Below are 18,378 nucleotides of genomic sequence, written 5' to 3'. Positions count from 1 at the left end.
AAATACAAACTGTTGCTGACAGTGAACAATTGTACCTAGAAGGCCCACTTGGAAAGCACAGAGAGGCTAGGATAAAGATGAATCCTGCCCTGTATCAAGGAAACTAAACAAAAACTAACTCTAACCTTAACACAAGAGGTCACCCTAGCCCTAAAATAACACAAACCCTGACACTAAGCATAACGTGTTTAAAGAACCATTGATCCATGCATTCTCAAAATTAAGAAGCCTAGTAGGCTAGCAAACAGATGAATTCCTGCATCTTATCAAAGAAATCTGACCAAATAATTAAGGGAGGAATTTCAGTAACTGGGTATAGAGTGCTCTTGGATAAGCTTGTTTATGTGTGCTTCAGCTTTGGTCCTCTTCTACAAGAAACAAACCAGACAATGCTCACAGAGTATTGACTGAGTGTCTCAAGTTTCAACCCGCTAGTACAAACCCTGTAGGATTACCAGGTGCATTTCCATTCACCCATATAAGTCAAAATGCAGTGACACCTGGAAATACAAACTATTCCTGACAGTGAACACTTGCACCTAGAAGGACCAAATGTGGTGAGCATACTTAGGCTAGGTAAAAGTTGAATCCTGCCCAGGATCAAAGAAATTGGCCCCTAATGAAATCTAACTCTAACACTAGCTAACCCTAGACCTAACCCTAACTCTAATGTAACCCTATCCCTAAACTGTTTAGAGAACCATTGTTCCTAGGAGTCCCCAAAGTGTGGAACAAAGTGGGGCAAGCCAACAGATGAATCCTGTGCAGTATCAAAGACATCAGAATAAATAATATCATTAGGTATTTCAGTAAATGGGTATTTTCCTGCTTTTTCATAGAGTGTTCTCAGATTAAGTTATTTTTGCATGCTTCAGGTCTTTGAAACTTTAACAAGAAAGAATCTAGACCATGCATTCTGGGACCTAATTTAGTGTGTGAATTTTCTAGCAGAAAGCCCAAACCCTATTCAATTTCCACCTCAATTTCAATCAACTGTATCCGCAAAAATGCAGTGAAACCTGCAAATACATACTGTTTCTAACAGTAAGAAACAGAAAGCGAACACTTGCACCTAAATGGTCCAAATTAGCTGAGCATGGTTAGCATAGGTAAAAGATAAATCCTGCCCCATATCAAAGAAACTAGACAAAACTAAGTGTAACGATAAGACGAGCTATTAACCTAGCCCAAAAAACTAACACAAACCCTGATACTAACTGTAAACTGTTTAGAGAACATTTGATACTTGGAGTTCCAAACTTGGAGAACATAGTGGTCTACAAACAGATGAATTCCTGCATCTTATCAAAGAAATCTGACCAAACAATTGGGGGAGGAAATTCAGTATCTGGGTATTTACCTGTTTTCTTATAGAGTGCTCTTGCATAAACTTGTTTTTGTGTGCTTCAGCTTTGGGCCTCTTGTACAAGAAACAACCCAGACAATGCTCAAAAAGGACTGATTGAGTGTTTGAAGTTTAATGAAGCTAGCACAAACCGGGTTTGATTTCCAGCTGGATTTCCATTCACCCATATAGGTTAAAATGCAGTGATACCTGAAAATACAACATGTTCCTGACAGCGAACAGTTGCACCTAGAAGGCAAAAACATGGCAAGCATATTTAGGATAGGGAAAAGAGGAAATCTGCCCAAAATTTAAGAAATTACCCCAAAACTAACCCTAATGCTAACATTAAATCTAACCCAAGCCCTAACCCTAACACTGACCCTAACACTATCCCTTAACTCTTTAGAGAACCCTTGATCCAAGGAGTCCCAAAAGTGTGTAGCATAGTTGCACCAACAAACAGATGAATCCTGTGAAGTATCAAAGAAATCTGACTAAATAATTTCGTTACATATTTCAGTAAATGGGTATTTTTCTATTTTTTTTCCTATACTGTCCTTGGATTTAATTATTTTTGCATGCTTCAGCTCTTTGCTACTTCAACAAGAAAGAAACAAGACAATGCATTATGAGACCTGATTAAGTGTGTGAAGATTCAAGTAGCAAGCACAAACCCTGTTTGATTTCCATCTAAATTTCCATCACCCCTATAGGTAAAAATGCAGTGAAACCTAAAAATACAAACTGTTCCTGACAGTGAACAGTTGCACCTAAAGGCCCAATCATGGTGAGGATAGTAAATCTAAGTAAAAGATGAATCCTGCCCAGTATCAAAGAAATTAGCTCAAAATTAACTCTAACACTAACACTAGATGTACCCCTAGCTCTAACCCTAGTCCTAAACCTAACACTATCCTAAACTTTTTAGAGAACCATTCATCCTAGGAGTACCAAAAGTTTGGAGCAGTGTGGAGCCATCAAACAGAAAAATCCTGTGCAGAATCATAGACATCTGATTAAATATTTTGGTTAGGTATTTCAGTAAATGTGTATTTTTTTTTCTTTTTGCATAGATTGCTCTCATATTAAGATATTTTTGCATGCTTCAGCTTTTTGCTACTTCAACAAGAAAGAAACAAGAGAATGAATTCTGAAACCTGATTCAGTGTGTGAAGTTTCCAGCAGCAAGAACAAACACTGTTCGATGTCCAGCTCAATTTCCATCACCCATATATATCAAAATGCAGTGAAACCTGGAAATACAAACTGTTCCTGACAGAGAACAATTGCACCTAGATGGCCCCAACATGACAAACATATTTAGTATAGGCAAAAGATAAATCTTGCCAAGTACAAAAAAAGTGGACAGAAACTAACTCTAACCATAACACAAAATTGTAACTTTAGCCCTAAAACTAACACAATCCCTGACACTATGCTAACCTGTTTATAGAACCATTGATATTTGGAGTCCCAAAATTTGAGAACCTACTGCACTAGCAAAAGGATGAATTCCTTCACCTTATCAAAGAAATCTGACCAAAAAATTGGGGAGAAATTTCAGTAACTGGGTATTTCCCTGTTTTCTTATAGAGAGCTCTTGGATAAAGTTGTTTTTGTGTGCTTCAGCTTTGGCCCTCTCATACAAGAGACAAACCAGACAATGCTGATGGAGAACCGATTGAGTGTGTGAAGTTTCAAGGAGCTAGCACAAACCAGGTTTGATTTCCAGCTGGATTTCCATTCACCCATATAGGTCAAAATGCAGTAATACCTGAAAATACAAAATGTTCCTCACAGTGAACAGTTGCACATAGAAGGAACAAATGTGGCGAGGATAGTAAGCCTAAGTAAAAGAAGAAACCTGCCAATTTTCAAAGAAATTGGCCCAAAACTAACTATAACCCTAGCACTAACCCTAACCATAAACATAACCATATTCCTAAAATGTTTAGAGAACCATTGATCCTAGGAGTCCCAAAATTTTAGAGCAGATTGGGGACAGCAAACACATAAATCCAATGAATTATCATAGACATCTGACTAAATAATTTGGTTAGGTATTTCAGTAAATTGGTATTTTTTATTGAGTATTCTGGTATTAAGTTATTTTTCCATGCTTCAGCTCTTTCCCACTTTAAGGAGAAAGAATCAAGACAATGCATTCTGAGAAGTGATTGAGTGTATGAAGTTTCAAGCAGCAAAAACAAACCCTGTTCGATTCCCAGCTCGATTTCCATCAGTTGTATAGGTCAAAATGCAGTGAAACCTGAAAATACAAACTGTTACTGAAAGCAAACACTTGCATATAGATGGCTCAAACTTGGTGAGCATAGTTAGGAAAGGTAATAGATGAATCCTGCCCATTATCAAAGAAACAAGACAAAAACTAACTCTAACAATAACACAAACTTTTAACCTTAGCCCTAAAACTAACACAAACCCTGACACTAACCTTAACCTGTTTAGAGAATCATTGATACTTGGAGTTCCAAACTTGGGGAATCTAGTGGGTGATCAATCAGATGAATTCTTGCACCTTATCAAAAATATCTGACCAAAAAATTGGGGGAGGAATTTAATAACATGGCATTTCCCTGTGTTTTGTTTTTTGTTTTTTTATAGAGTGCTCTTGGATAAACTTGTTTTTGTGTGCTTTAACTTTGGGCCTCTTCTATTAGAAATATACCAGACAATGCTTATGGAGAACAGATTGAGTGTGTGAAATGTCAAGCAGATAGCACAAACCCTGTTTGATTTCAAGCTGGATTTCTTTTCTGACATATTGGTCAAAATGCAATGATACATGAAAATACAAACTGTTTCTGACAGCAAAAAGTTGCACCTACAAGGCCCAAACGTGGCAATCATAGTTACTGTAGGGAAAAGATGAAACGTGCCCAGAATCAATAATATTAGCCCAAAACTGCTTCTAACCCTAATACTAAATCCAACCCTAGATCTAATCCTAACTCTAACCCTAAAACTATCCCTAAACTGTTTAGGGAACTATTGATACTTGGACTCCCAAAAGTGTTTAGCAGAGTGGGGCCAGCACACAGATAAATCCTGTGCAGTATTAAAACATCTGACTAAATAATTTGGTTAGGTATTTTAGTAAATATTTATTTTCCAGGTATTTTCATAGAGTGTTCCGGGTTAAGTTGTTTTTTTCATGCTTGAGCCTACGGCTATTTCAACAAGAAAGAAACAAGACAATGCATTCTGAGACGTGTGTGAAGTTTTGAGCAGCAAGCACAAACTCTGTTCAAATTCCAGCTCAATATCCATCACCCTTATAGATCAAAATGAAGTAAAATCTGTAAATACAAACTATTCCTGACAGTGAACACTTGCACCTAGATGGCCCAAATTTGGCAAGCATGGTTAGGATAGGTAAAACATGAATTCTGCCTAGTATCAAAGAAACTAGATAAAAACTATCTCTAATCATAACATAAGTTTGTAACCTTAGCTCTAAAACTAACACAAACACCCCGACACTAACTGTAACCTGTTTAGAGAATCATTGATACTTAGAGTCTCAAACATGGGGAGCCTAGTGAGCTACCAAACAGATGAATTCCTGCACCTTATTAAAAAATTCTGACCAATATATTCGGGGAGGAATTTCAATATCTGGTATTTTATGGTTTTCTTATAAAGTGATTTTGGATACACTTGTTTTTGTGTGTTTCAGTTTGGGCCTCTTCTACAAGAAACAAAGCAGACAATGCTAATGGATAATAGATTGAGATGTGAAGTTTTAAGGAGCTAGCCCAAACCCTGTTTGATTTCCAGCTGGATTTCCATTCACCCATATAGGTAAAAATGCAGTGATACCTGAAAATACAAACTGTTCCTGACAGAAAACTGTTGAATCTAGAAGGCCCAATCTTGGCAATCATAGTTGAGCTAGGGAAAAGATGAAATCTGCCCAGTATCTAAGAAATTAGTCCAAAGCTAACTCTAACCTTAACACTAAATCTAACCCTAGCCCTAACTATCAAAGACAACTGACTAAATAATTTGGTTAGGTATTTCAGTAATTGGGTATTTTCCTCTGTTTTCATAGAGAGTTCTCAGATTAAGTTGTTCTTGCATGCTTCAGATTAGGGCTACTTCAACAAGAAAGAAACAAGATAATGCATTCTGAGATCTGATTAGGTGTGTGAATTTTCAAGAAGCAAGCACAAACATGTTTGATTTCCATCTCGATTTCCATATCCCATATAGGTCAAAATGCAGTGAAACCTGAAAATTCCAAATGTTCCTGACATGGAACACTTGAACCTAGATTGCCCAAACATGGAGAGCATAGTTAAGATATGGAAAATATGAATTCTGCCAAGTATCAAAAAATCTAGAAAACAAGTAACTCTAACCATAACACAAGCTTGTAACCTTAGCCCTAAAACTAACACAAACCCTGACAGTAACCCTAACCTGTTTAGAGAACCATTGATTCTTGGAGTCCCAAACTTGGGGAAGCTAGTGGACTACAATACAGAAAAATTCCTGTGAATTATCAAAGAAATCTGACCAAATAATTGAGGGATAAATTTCAGTAACTAGTTATTTACCTGTTTCTTATAAAGTGCTCATGTATAAACTTGTTTTTGTGTGCTTCAGCTTTGGACATCTTCAACAAGAAACAAACCAGACAATGTGCATGGAGAACTGATTGAGTGTGTGACGTTTCAAGCATCTCTCACAAACCATGTTTGATTTCCAGCTGGATTTCCATTCACCTATATAGGTCAAAATACTATGATACCTGAAAATACAAACTGTTCCTGAGAGCAAACACTTATGCTTAGACGGCCCAAACTTTGCAAGCATAGTTAGGATAGGTAAAAGAGCAATCCTGCCCAGTATCAAAAAATTAGACACAAACAACTCCAACCATAACACAAGCTTGTCACCCTAGAACTAAAACTAACACAAACCCTGACTCTAACCCTAACCTGTTTAGAAAACCATTTATTCTTGGAGTCACAAATGTGGGGAGACTAGGCCTAGCAAACACATGAATTCCTGTGCCTTCTCAAAGAAATCTGACAAAACAATTGGAGGAGAAATTTCAGTAACTGTGTATTTTCCAATTGTCTTATACACTGCACTTTGGTACACTTGTTTTTGTGTGCTACAGCTTTGGGCCTCTTCTACAAGAAATAAACAAGACAATGCTCATGGAGTACTGATTGAGTGTGTGAAGATTCAAGCAGCTAGCACAAACCCTGTTTGATTTCCAGGTGCATTCTCATCCACCCATATATGTCAAAATATAGTGATACCTGAAATACAAACTGTGCCTGACAGCAAACAGTTGCACCTAGAAATCCCAAACTTGTGTACCATTGTTAGGCAATGCAAAAGTTAAATTCTGCCCATTACCAAAGAGATTGGCTCCAAACTAACAGTAACTCTTACCCTAGATTTAACTCTAGACTTAAGCCAAACCCTAACCTTATGATATCTTTAAAATATTTAGAAAACCATTGATCCTAGGAGTCCCAAAAGTGTGGAGAAGAATGTAACTAATAAAGAGATGAATCCTGTTAAGTGTCAAAAATTTCTTAGTAAATAATTTTGTTATGTATTTCAGCAAATGGGTATTTTCCTCTTTTTTCATAGAGTGTTTGGATTAAATTATTTTTGCATGCTTCAAGTACTTGCTGCTTCAACAAAAAAGGATGAAGACAGTGCATTCTGAAACCTATTGAGTGTATAAAGTTTCAAGCAGGAAGCACAAACATTATTCAAATTCCAGCTTGATTTCCATCACACTTATATATAAAAATGCAGTGAATCATGAATATACAATCTATTTCTGAGAGAGAAAACTTGCACCTAGATGGCCAAAACTTTTGAGCATGGTTAGGATAGGTAAAAGATGAATTCTGCCCAGTACCAAAGAATCTAGAAAAACCTATCTCTAACCATAACACAAGTTTGTAATCTTAGCCCTAAAACTTACACAAACCCTGACACTAACTGTAACCTTTTTAGAGAACCTTTGATACTTGGAGTCTCAAACATGGGGAGCCTAGTGAGCTAGCAAACAGATGAATCCCTGCACCTTATCAAAGAATTCTGACCAAACAATTGGAGGAGGAATTTCAGTAACTGGGTATTTTCTGGTTTACTTATACAGTGCTCTTGGATACACTTGTTTTTGTGTGCTTCAACTTTGGGCCTCTTCTACAAGAAACCAACCAGAGAAGGCTCATGGTACACTGATGGAGTGTGTGAAATTTCAAGCACCTAGCACAAACCTGTTAGATTTCCAGATGGATTTACATTCATTCACACTGGTCAAAATGCTGTGATACTTGGAAAAAAAAAACTGTCTCTGAGAGAGAAAAGTTGCACCTAGAAATCACAAACTTGTGGAACATTTTTAGGGTAGGTAACAGTTGAATCTGGCCCATTATTTTAGAAATTGGCCCAAACTAACTCTAACCCTAACACTAGATCTAACCCTAGCACTAACACAATCGCTAAACCTAATGCTATCCCTAAACTGTTTAGAGAACCACTGATACTAGGAGTCCCAAAAGTGTGGATCAGAATGAGGCCAGTAAAGAGATGAATCCTGTGCAGTTTCACCAAAATCTGACTTAATAATCTGGTTAGGTATTTCAGTATATGGATATTTTCCTCTTTTTTCATAGAGTGGTTGGATTAAGTTATTTTTGCATGTTTCAAGTCTTTGCTACTTCAAAAAGAAAGAATCAAGACAATGGATTCTGAACCTGATTAAGTGTGTTAAGTTTCAAGCAACAAGCACAAACTCTCTTCGAATTCCAGCTTTATTTCGATCACACTTACAGATCAAAATAAGGGAAACCTGAATATACAAACTATTCCTGACAGCGAACACTTGAACCTAGATCCCAAAACTTGGTGAGCATGGTGAGGAGAGGTAAAAGATGAATTCTGCCCAGTATCAAAGAAACTATACAAAACCTATGACTAACCATAACACAAGTTTGTAACCTTAGCCCTAAAACTAACACAAACCCTGACACTAACGGTAACTTGTTTAGAGAACCATTCATACTTGTAGTCTCAAATATGGGAAGACTAGTGAGCTGGTAAACAGATGAATTCCTGTGATTTATCAAAGATATCTGACAAAAAATTGGAGGAGAAAGTTCAGTAACTGGGAATTTCCTTGTTTTCTTATATAGTGATCTTGGATAAACTTGTTTTTGTGTGCTTCAGCTTTAGGCCTCTTCTACAAGAAACAAACTAGATGATGCTAATGGATAATATATAGGTGAAAATGCAGTGATACCTGAAAATACAAACTGTCCCTGAGAGGGGAACAATTGCACCTAGCAGGCTGAAGCTTGGGAAGTATAGTTAGGCTAGGAAAAAAATGAATTCTGCCAAGTATCAAAGAAATTGGCCCAAAAGTAACTCTAACCCTAACACTAGCTCTACCCCTAGCAATAACCCTAACACTAACCCCAAACCTATCCCTGAACAATTTAGAGAAACATTGATACATGCAGTCACAAAACTTAAGAAACCTAGTGGGTTACAAAACTGAATAATTCCATTGCCTTATCAAAGAAATCTGACAAAACAATTGGGGAAAGAATTTCAGTATCTGGGTATTTTCCTATTTCCTTATAGACTTTTTTGGATAAACACTAACCTTAATCCTAAAACTATCCCTAAACTGTTTAGAAAACCATTGATCCCAGGAGTCCCAAAAGTGTGGAGCATATTGGGGCCAGCAAACATATGAATTCTGTGCAGTATCAAAGACATCTGAGTAAAGAAATTTGGTTAGGGAGTTCAGTAAATACGTATTTTCCATTTTTTCATAGAGTGTTCAGATTAAGTTATTTTTGCATGCTTCAGCTCTTTGTGTCTTCAATAGAAAGAATGAAGACAATGCATAATGAGACGTGATTGAGTGTGTGAAGTTTCAAGCAGCAATCACAAAACCTGTTTGACTTCCAGCTCGATTTCTATCACCGGTATAGGTCAAAATGCAGTGAAACCTGAAAATTCAAACTGTTCCTGACAGCGAACAATTGCACATAGATGGACTAAATTAGCGAGCATAGTCAGAATAGGTAAAAGATGAATCCTGCCAAGTATCAAAGAAACTAGACAAAACTTATCTGTAACATAACACAAGCTTGTAACCTTAGCCCTAAAACCTACAGAAACCATAACACTAACCCTAACCTCTTTAGAGAACCATTGATACTTGGAGTCCCAAATGTAAGGAACCTCGTGGGCTACAATACTGAATAATTCCTGTACCTTATCCAAGAAATCTGACCAAACAATTGGGGGAGGAAATATTGGGTATTTCTCTGTTTTCTTAATACTTCTCTTGGATAAACTTGTTTTTGTGTGCTTCAGCTTTGGGCCTCTTCTACAAGAAACAAACCAGGCAATGCTAATGGATAATAGATTGAGATGTGAAGTTTTAAGCAGCTAGCACAAACCGTGTTTGATTTCCATCTGGATTTTCATTCACTCATATAGGTCGAAATGCACTGTTGCCTGAAAATACAAACTATTCCTGACAGGGAACAGTTTGACCTAGAAGGCCCAAACTTGGGAAGTATAGTTAGTCTAGGAACAAATTGAATTCTGTGAAATATCAAGAAATTGGCCGAAAAGTAAGTCTTACCCTAACACTAGCTCTAACACTAGCACTAACCCTAAACCTAACCCTAAAAATATCCCTAAACTCTTTTGAGAACCATTGATCCCAGGAGTTCCAAAAGTAAGGAGCATAGTGGGGCCAGCAAACAGATGCATCCTGTGCAGTACCAAAGACATCTGACTAAATAATTTGGTTAGATATTTCTGTAAGTGGGTATTTTCCTGTTTTTTTAGAGTGTTCTCAAATTAAGTTGTTTTTGCGTGCTTCAGCTCTTTGCTTCTCCAACAAGAAAGAAACAAGACAATGCCTTCTGAGACCTGACTGAGTATTCAGTCAGTTTGAAGCAGCAAGCCCAAAACCTGTTAGATTTTCATCTTGATCTCCATTCACCCTTGTAGGTCATAATACAGTGAATCCTGAAAATACAAACTGTTCTTGACAGCGAACACTTGAACATTGATGGAAAAATTTGGCAAGCATAGTTAGGATACCTAAATGATGAGTCCTGCCCAGTATCAAAGAAACTAGACAAAACTAACTCTTACCATAACACAAGTGTGTCACCCTAGCCCTAAAACTAACACAAACCCTGACACTAACCCTAAACTGTTTAGAGAAACATTTATCCTTGGAGTCCCAAATTTGTGGAGACTAGTGCCTTGCAAACAGATGAATTCCTGTGCCTTATCAAAGATATCTGACCAAACAATTGGGGGAGGAATTTCAGTAACTGGGTATTTTCCAGTTTTATTATGCATTGCTCTTGGATACACTTGTTTATGTGTGTTTAATCGTTGGGCCTCTTCTACAAGAGTAGTGTAGACAGTGCTCATGGAGCATTGATTGAGTGTGTGAAGATTCAAGCAGCTAGCACAAATAGTGTTTGATTTCCAGCTGCATTCCCATTCACCCATATAGGTCAAAATGCAGTAATACCTGAAAATACAAACTGTTACTGACAGAGGGACAGTTGTACCTAGAAATCCCAAGCTTGTGGAGCATTGTTAGTTTAGGTAAAAGTTAAATTCTGCCCCTTATGAAAGAAATTGGCCCCAAACTAACTCTAAACCTTACATGAGATCTAACCCTAGCCTTAACCCAAACCCTAACCCTAATGCTATCCCTAAAATGTTTAAAAAACCATTGATCATAGGAGTGCCAAAAGTGTGGAGCAGAATGGAACCAGCAAACAGATGAATCCTGTCCAGTTTCAAAGACTTCTGACTAAATAATTTGGTTAGGTATTTCAGTAAATTGGTATTTTCCTCTTTTTTCATAGAGTGTTCTCGGATTAAGTTATTTGTGTATACTTGAGCTCTTTACTACATCAACAAGAAATAATCAAGATAATGCATTCTGCGACCTGATTGAGTTTGTGAAGAAGTTTTAAGTAACAAGCACAAACTCTGTTTAATTTACAGCTCAGTATCCATCTCCCCTACAGGACAAAATGCAATAAAACCTGAAAATACAACTGACAGTGAACACTTGCATCTAGAAGTCCCAAGTGTGGTGATCATGGTAAGGCTAGGTAAAAGATGAATCCTGTCCAGTATCAAAGAAACTAGATAAAAAATAACTCAAACTATAACAAAAGAGTTTACATTCGCTCTAAAACAAACGCAAATCCTGACACTAACACTAGCCTAGAGAACCATTGATACTTTGAGTCCCAAACATGGGGATCCAAGTGAGCTAGCAAACAGATGAATTCTGATGCCCTATCAAAGAAATCTGACCAAAAAATTGGGGGAGGAATTTTAGTAACTGTGCATTTCTCATAAAGAAATACAACTTATTTTCTTATAGAGTTCTCTTGGATAAATTTGTTTTTGTGTGCTTCAGCATTGGGCCTCTTCTATAAGAAAGAAACCAGAGAATTCTCATGGAGCACTGATTGAGTGTGTGAAATTTCAAGCATCTAGCACAAACAGTGATTTATTTTCAGCAAGATGTCCATTCAACCATATATGTCAAAATGCAGTGATATCTGAAAATACAAACTGTTCCTGACAGCGAACAGTTGCAATTAAAAATCACAAACTTGTAGAGCATTGTTAGGCTAGGTAAAAGTTGAATCCAGCACATTATCAAAGAAACTGGCCCAAAACTAACTCTAAACCTAACAGTAGATCTAACCCTAGCCCTACCACAATCACTAAACCTAACGCTATCCCTAAGCTGTTTAGAGAACCATTGTTCCTAGGAGTCCCAAAAGAGTGGAGCAGAGTGAGGCGAGCAATCACATGAATCCTGTGCAGTATCAAAAAATCTGACTAAATAATTTGGGTAGGTATTTCAGTAAATGGGTATTTTCCTCTTTTTTCATAGAGTGTTCAGATTAAGTTATTTTTGCGTGCTTCAGATCTTTGCTACTTCAACAAGAAAGAATCAAAACAATGCATTCTGAAACTTGATTGAGTTGTGAGGTTTCAGGAAGCAAGCACAAACTCTGTTCAAATTCCAGCTCGATATACATCACGTTAATAGATCAAAATGCAGTAAAACCTGAATATACAAAGTATTCCTGACAGCGAAAAATTGCACCTAGATGGCCCAAACTTGGTGAGCATAAATAGAACAGGTAATAGATGAATTCTGCCCAGTATCAATGAAACTACACAAAGTCTATCTCTAATCAAAACAGAACTTTGTAACCTTAGCCCTACAACTAACACAAACCCTGACACTAACTGTAACCTGTTTAGAGAATTATTGATACTTGGAGCCTCAAGCATGGGGAGCCTAGTGAGTTAGCAAAAAGATGAATTCCTGCACCTTATCAAAGAAATATGACCAAAGAAATAGTGGGAGTAATTTTGATAACAGGGTATTTCCATTTTTTCTTATAGAGTGATCTTGGATAAACTTGTTTTTGTGTGCTTCAGCTTTGATCCTCTTCTACAAGAAACAAACCAGACAATGATACTAGATAATAGATTGAGATGTGAAGTTTTAAGCAGCTAGCACAAACCCTGTTTAATTTCCAGCTTCATTTCCATGCACTCATATATGTCCAAATGCAGTGATACCTGAAAATACAAACTGTTCCTGACAGGGAACAGTTATACATACCAGGCACAAACTTGGGGAGTATAGTTAGGCTAGGAACAAATTAAATTCCACCAAGAATCAAACTAATTGGCCCAAAAGTAACTCTAACCGTAACACGAGCTCTAACCCTAGCCCTAACACTAACACTAACCCTAAAAATATCCTTAAACTGTTTAGAAAAACCATTGTTCCCAAAATTGTGGAACATAGTCTGGCCAGCAAACATATGAATCCTGTGCAGTATCAAAGACATCTGACTCAATAATTTGGTTTGGAAAATCAGTAAATGTGTATTTTCCATTTTTTCGTAGAGTGGTCAGATTAAGTTATTTTTGCATGCTTCAGCTCTTTCTGTCTTCAATAAAAAGAATCAAGACAATGCACTCTGAGACCTGATTCAGTTTGTGAAGTTTCAATCAGCAAGCACAAATCGAGTTCAATTTCCAGCTCGAAATCCATCACTGGTATGGGTCCAAATGCAGTGAAACCTGAAAATTCAAACTGTTCCTGACAGCAAACAATTGCACAGAGATGGCCAAAATTGGTGAGCATAGTTAGAAGAGGTAAAAAGTTGAATCCTGCCAAGTATCAAAGAAAATAGACAAAACCTATCTCTAACCATAACACAAGCTTGTAACCTTAGCCTAAAACTGACACAAACCCTGACACTAACCCTAACCTGTTTAGAGAACCACTGATACTTGGAGTCCCAAATTTAAGGAACCTAGTGGGCTACAAAACTGAATAATCCCTGTGCCTTATCAAAAAAATATGACCAATCAATGGGGAGAGGAATTTCAGTAACTGGGTATTTTACTGTTTACTTATAAACTTCCCTTGGATAAACTTTTTGTGTGTGTGCTTCAGCTTTGGACCTCTTCTACAAGAAACAAACCAGACAATGCTAATGGATAATAGATTGAGATGCGAAGTTTGAAGCAGCTAGCACAAACCGTGTTTGATTTCCAGCTGGATTTCCACTCACTCATATAGGTCAAAATGCAGTGACACCTGAAAACACAAATGTTCCTGACAGGGAACCGTTGCACCTAAAAATGCCCAAACTTGGGAAGTATAGTTAGGCTAGGAACAAATTGAATTCTGCCAAGTACAAAGAAAATAGTCTAAAACTAACTCTAATCCTAACATTAGCTCTACCCCAACCCCTACCCCTAAACCTAACCCTAAAACTATCCCTAAATTGTTTAGGAAACCATTGATCCCAGGAGTCCCAAAAGTGTGGAGCATAGTCTGGCCTGCAAACATATGAATCCTGTGAAGTATTGACTAAATAATTTGGTTAGTGAATTAAGTAAATATGTATTTTTCATTTTTTCATAGAGTGTTTGGATTAAGTCATTTTTGCATGCTTCAGCTCTTTTTGTCTTCAATAAAAAGAATCAAGACAATGCATTCTGATTGAGTGTTTGAAGTTTTAATCAGCAAGCACAAACCCAGTTCGATTTCCATCTCAAATTCCATCACTGGTATAGGTCTAAATGCAGTGAAACCTGAAAATTCAAACTGTTCCTGACAGCAAACAATTGCACAGAGATGGCCAAAATTGGTGAGCATAGTTAGAAGAGGTAAAAAGTTGAATCCTGCCAAGTATCAAAGAAAATAGACAAAACCTATCTCTAACCATAACACAAGCTTGTAACCTTAGCCTAAAACTGACACAAACCCTGACACTAACCCTAACCTGTTTATAGAACCACTGATACTTGGAGTCCCAAACTTAAGGAACCTAGTGGGCTACAAAACTGAATAATCCCTGTGCCTTATCAAAGAAATATGACCAAACAATGGGGGGAGGAATTTCAGTAACTGGTTATTTTACTGTTTACTTATAGACTTCTCTTGGATAACCTTTTTGTGTGTGTGCTTCAGCTTTGGACCTCTTCTACAAGAAACAAACAAGACAATGCTAATGGATAATAGATTGAGATGTGAAGTTTGAAGCAGCTAGCACAAACCGTATTTGATTTCCTGCTGCATTTCCATTCACCCATATAGGTCAAAAGGCATTGATACCTGAAAATACAAACTGTGCCCAACAGCGAACAGTTGCCAGTAAAAATCCCAAACTTGTGGAGCATTATTAGGCTAGGTAGTAGTTAAATCCTGCCCATTATCAAAGAAATTGGCCCCAAACAAACTCTTAACCTAACACTAGATCTAACCCTAGCCTTAACCCAAACCCTAACCCTAATGCTATCCCTAAAATATTTTAAAAACCATTCATCATAGGAGTCCTAAAAGTGCGGAGCAGAATGGAACCAGCAAACAGATGAATCCTGTCCAGTATCAAAAGCTTCTGACTAAATAATTTGGTGAGGTATTTCAGTAAATGGGTATTTTCCTCTTTTTTTCATAGAGTGTACTTGGATTAAGTTTTGTTTTCATGCTTGACATCTTTGCTACTTCAACAAAAAAGAATCAAGACAATGCATTCTGAAACTTGATTGAGTGTGTGAAGTTTCAAGTAGCAAGCACAAACCTTGTTAAATTTCCAGCTCAATATCCATAACCCACCTAGGACTAAATGTAATGAAACCTGAAAAAACAAACTGTTCCTGACAGTGAACACTTGGACCTAGATGGCCCAAATTTGGTGAGCATGGTAAGGGTAGGTAAAATTGAATCCTACCCAGTATCAAAGAAACTAGACAAAAACTAACTCTAACCATAACAAAAGTGGTTACCTTAGCCTGAAATCTAACATAAACCCTGAGACTAACCCTAACCTGTTTAGAGAACAATTGGTACTTGGAGTACCAAACTTGTGAGCCAAGTGAGCTAGCAAAAAGATGAATTCCTGTACCTTATCAAAGAAATCTGGCAAAGATATTGGGGGAGGAATTTTAGTAACTGTGTATTACCCTTTTTTCTTATAGAGTCCTCTTAGATAAACTTGTTTTGTGTGCTTCAGCTTTGGGCCCCTTCTACAAGAAACAAATCAGACAATGCTCACTAGAACAGACGGAGTGTGAAATTAGAAGCACCTAGCATAAACCCTGTTTGATTTCCAGCTGATGAACATTCATTCACACAGGTCAAAATACAGTGACACCTGAAAATACAAACTGTTCCTTACAGTGAACATTTGCACCTAGAAATCACAAACTTGTGAAGCATTGTTAGGCTAGGTAAAAGTTAAATCCTGCCCCTTATCAAAGAAATTGCCCCCAAATAACTCTAAATTTAACACTAGATCTAACCCTAGTTCTAATACAATTGCTAAACCTAATGTTATCCCTAAACTGTTTAGAGAACAATTGATCCTAGGAGTCCCAAATTTGTGGATTAGAGTGGGACAGCAAAGAGATGAATCTTGTGAAGTATCAAAAAATCTGACTGAATAATTAGGTTAGGTATTTCAGTAAATGGGTGTTTTCCTCTTTTTTCATAAAGTGTTAGGATTAAGTTATTTTTGCATGCTTCAGGTCTTTGCTACTTCAACAAGAAAGAATCAAGACAATGCATTCTGAAACCTGATTGAGTGTGTGAAGTTTCAAGCAGCAATCACACACTCTGTTCAAATTCCAGCTTCATTTCCATCACACTTATAGATTAAAATGCAGTGAAATCTGAATACACAAACTATTCCTGAGAGCGAACACTTGCACCCAGATGGCCCAAACTTGGCGAGCATGGTTAGGATAGGTAAAACATGAATCCTGCTCAGTATCAAAGAAACTTGATGACAATTAACTCTAAGGTTACACGCTTGTAACCTTAGCCCTAAATCTAACACAAACCCTGACAATAACTGTAACCTGTTTAGAGAACCATTGATACTTGGAGTCTCAAGCATGGGGAGCCTAGGGAGGTAACAAACAGACGAATTCTTGCACCTTACTAAAGAAATCTGACCAAAAAACTGGGGGAGTAATTTCAGTACCTGGGTATTTCCCTGTTTTCTTATAGAGTGCTCTTGGATAAACTTTTTTATTTGTGCTTCAGCTTTGGGCCTCTTCTACAAGAAACAAACCAGAAAATGCTAATGGATAATAGATTGAGATGTGCAGTTTGAAGCAGCTAGCACAAATCCTGTTTGATTTCCTTTGGGATTTACATTCACTCATATAGGTCAAAATGCAGTGATACCTGAAAATACAAACTCTTCCTGACACGGAACAGTTGCATCTAGAAGACCCAAACTTGGGAAGTATACTTTGGCTAGAAACAAATTGAATTCTGCTAAGTATCAATGAAATTGGCCCCAAACTAACTCTAACCATAACCCTATCTCTAACCCTAGCACTAACCCTAACCGTAACCCAGAACCTATCCCTAACCTGTTTAGAAAACCATTGATCCCAGGAATTCCAAAAGTGAGGATCATTTTGGGGGGCCAGCAAACACATGAATCCTGTGCAGTATCAAAGACATCTGACTAAATAATTTGGTTAGGTATTTCTCTTTTTTCATAGAGTTTTCTCAGATTAAGTTGATTTTGCATGCTTCAGCTCTTTGCTTCTCCAACAAGAAAGAAACAGGACAATGTCTTCTGAGACCTTATTTTGTGTGTGCAGTTTCAAGCAGCAAGCACAAACCCTGTTTGATTTCCAACTCGATTCCCATTCATCTATATAGGTCATAATACAGTGAATCCTGAAAATCAAACAGTTCCTGACAAAGAACAATTGCACATAGATGGCAAAAATTGGTGAGCATAGTTAGAAGAGGTAAAAGATGAATCCTGCTAAGTATCAAAAAAAAAAACCCACAAAACCTATCAATAACCATAAAACAAGCATGTAACCTTAGCTCTAACACTTACACAAACCCTGACACTAACCCTAACTTGTATAGAGAATCATTGATTCTTGGAATCCCAAATTTTAGGAACCTAGTGGGATACAAAACTGAATAATTCCTGTACCTTATCAAAGAAATATGACCAAACAATTGGGGGAAGAATTTCAGTAACTGAGTATTTTCCTGGTTCCTTATAGACTTCTCTTGGATAAACTTGTTTTTGTTTGCTCCAGATTTGGGCGTCTTCTACAAGAAACAAACCAGACAATGCTAATGGATAATAGATTGAGATGCGAAGTTTGAAGTAGCTAGCACAAACACTCTTTGATTTACATCTGGATTTCCATTCACTCATATAGGTCAAAATGCAGTGATACCTGAAAATAGAAACTGTTCCTGACAGGGAACAGTTGCACCTAGAAGGCCCAAATTTGGGAAGTATAGTTAGGCTAGGGAACAAATTAAATTCTGCCAAATATCAAATAAATTGGCCCAAAACTAACTCTTAACCTAACTCTAGCTCTACCTCTAACCCTAACCTTAAAACTATCCCTAATTGTTTAGAAAACCT

Source organism: Marmota flaviventris, chromosome 4, assembly GCF_047511675.1.
Source record: "Marmota flaviventris isolate mMarFla1 chromosome 4, mMarFla1.hap1, whole genome shotgun sequence".
NCBI lineage: Eukaryota > Metazoa > Chordata > Mammalia > Rodentia > Sciuridae > Marmota > Marmota flaviventris.
The sequence above is the reverse complement of the archived record's forward strand: the minus strand, read 5'-3'. Positions refer to the sequence as shown.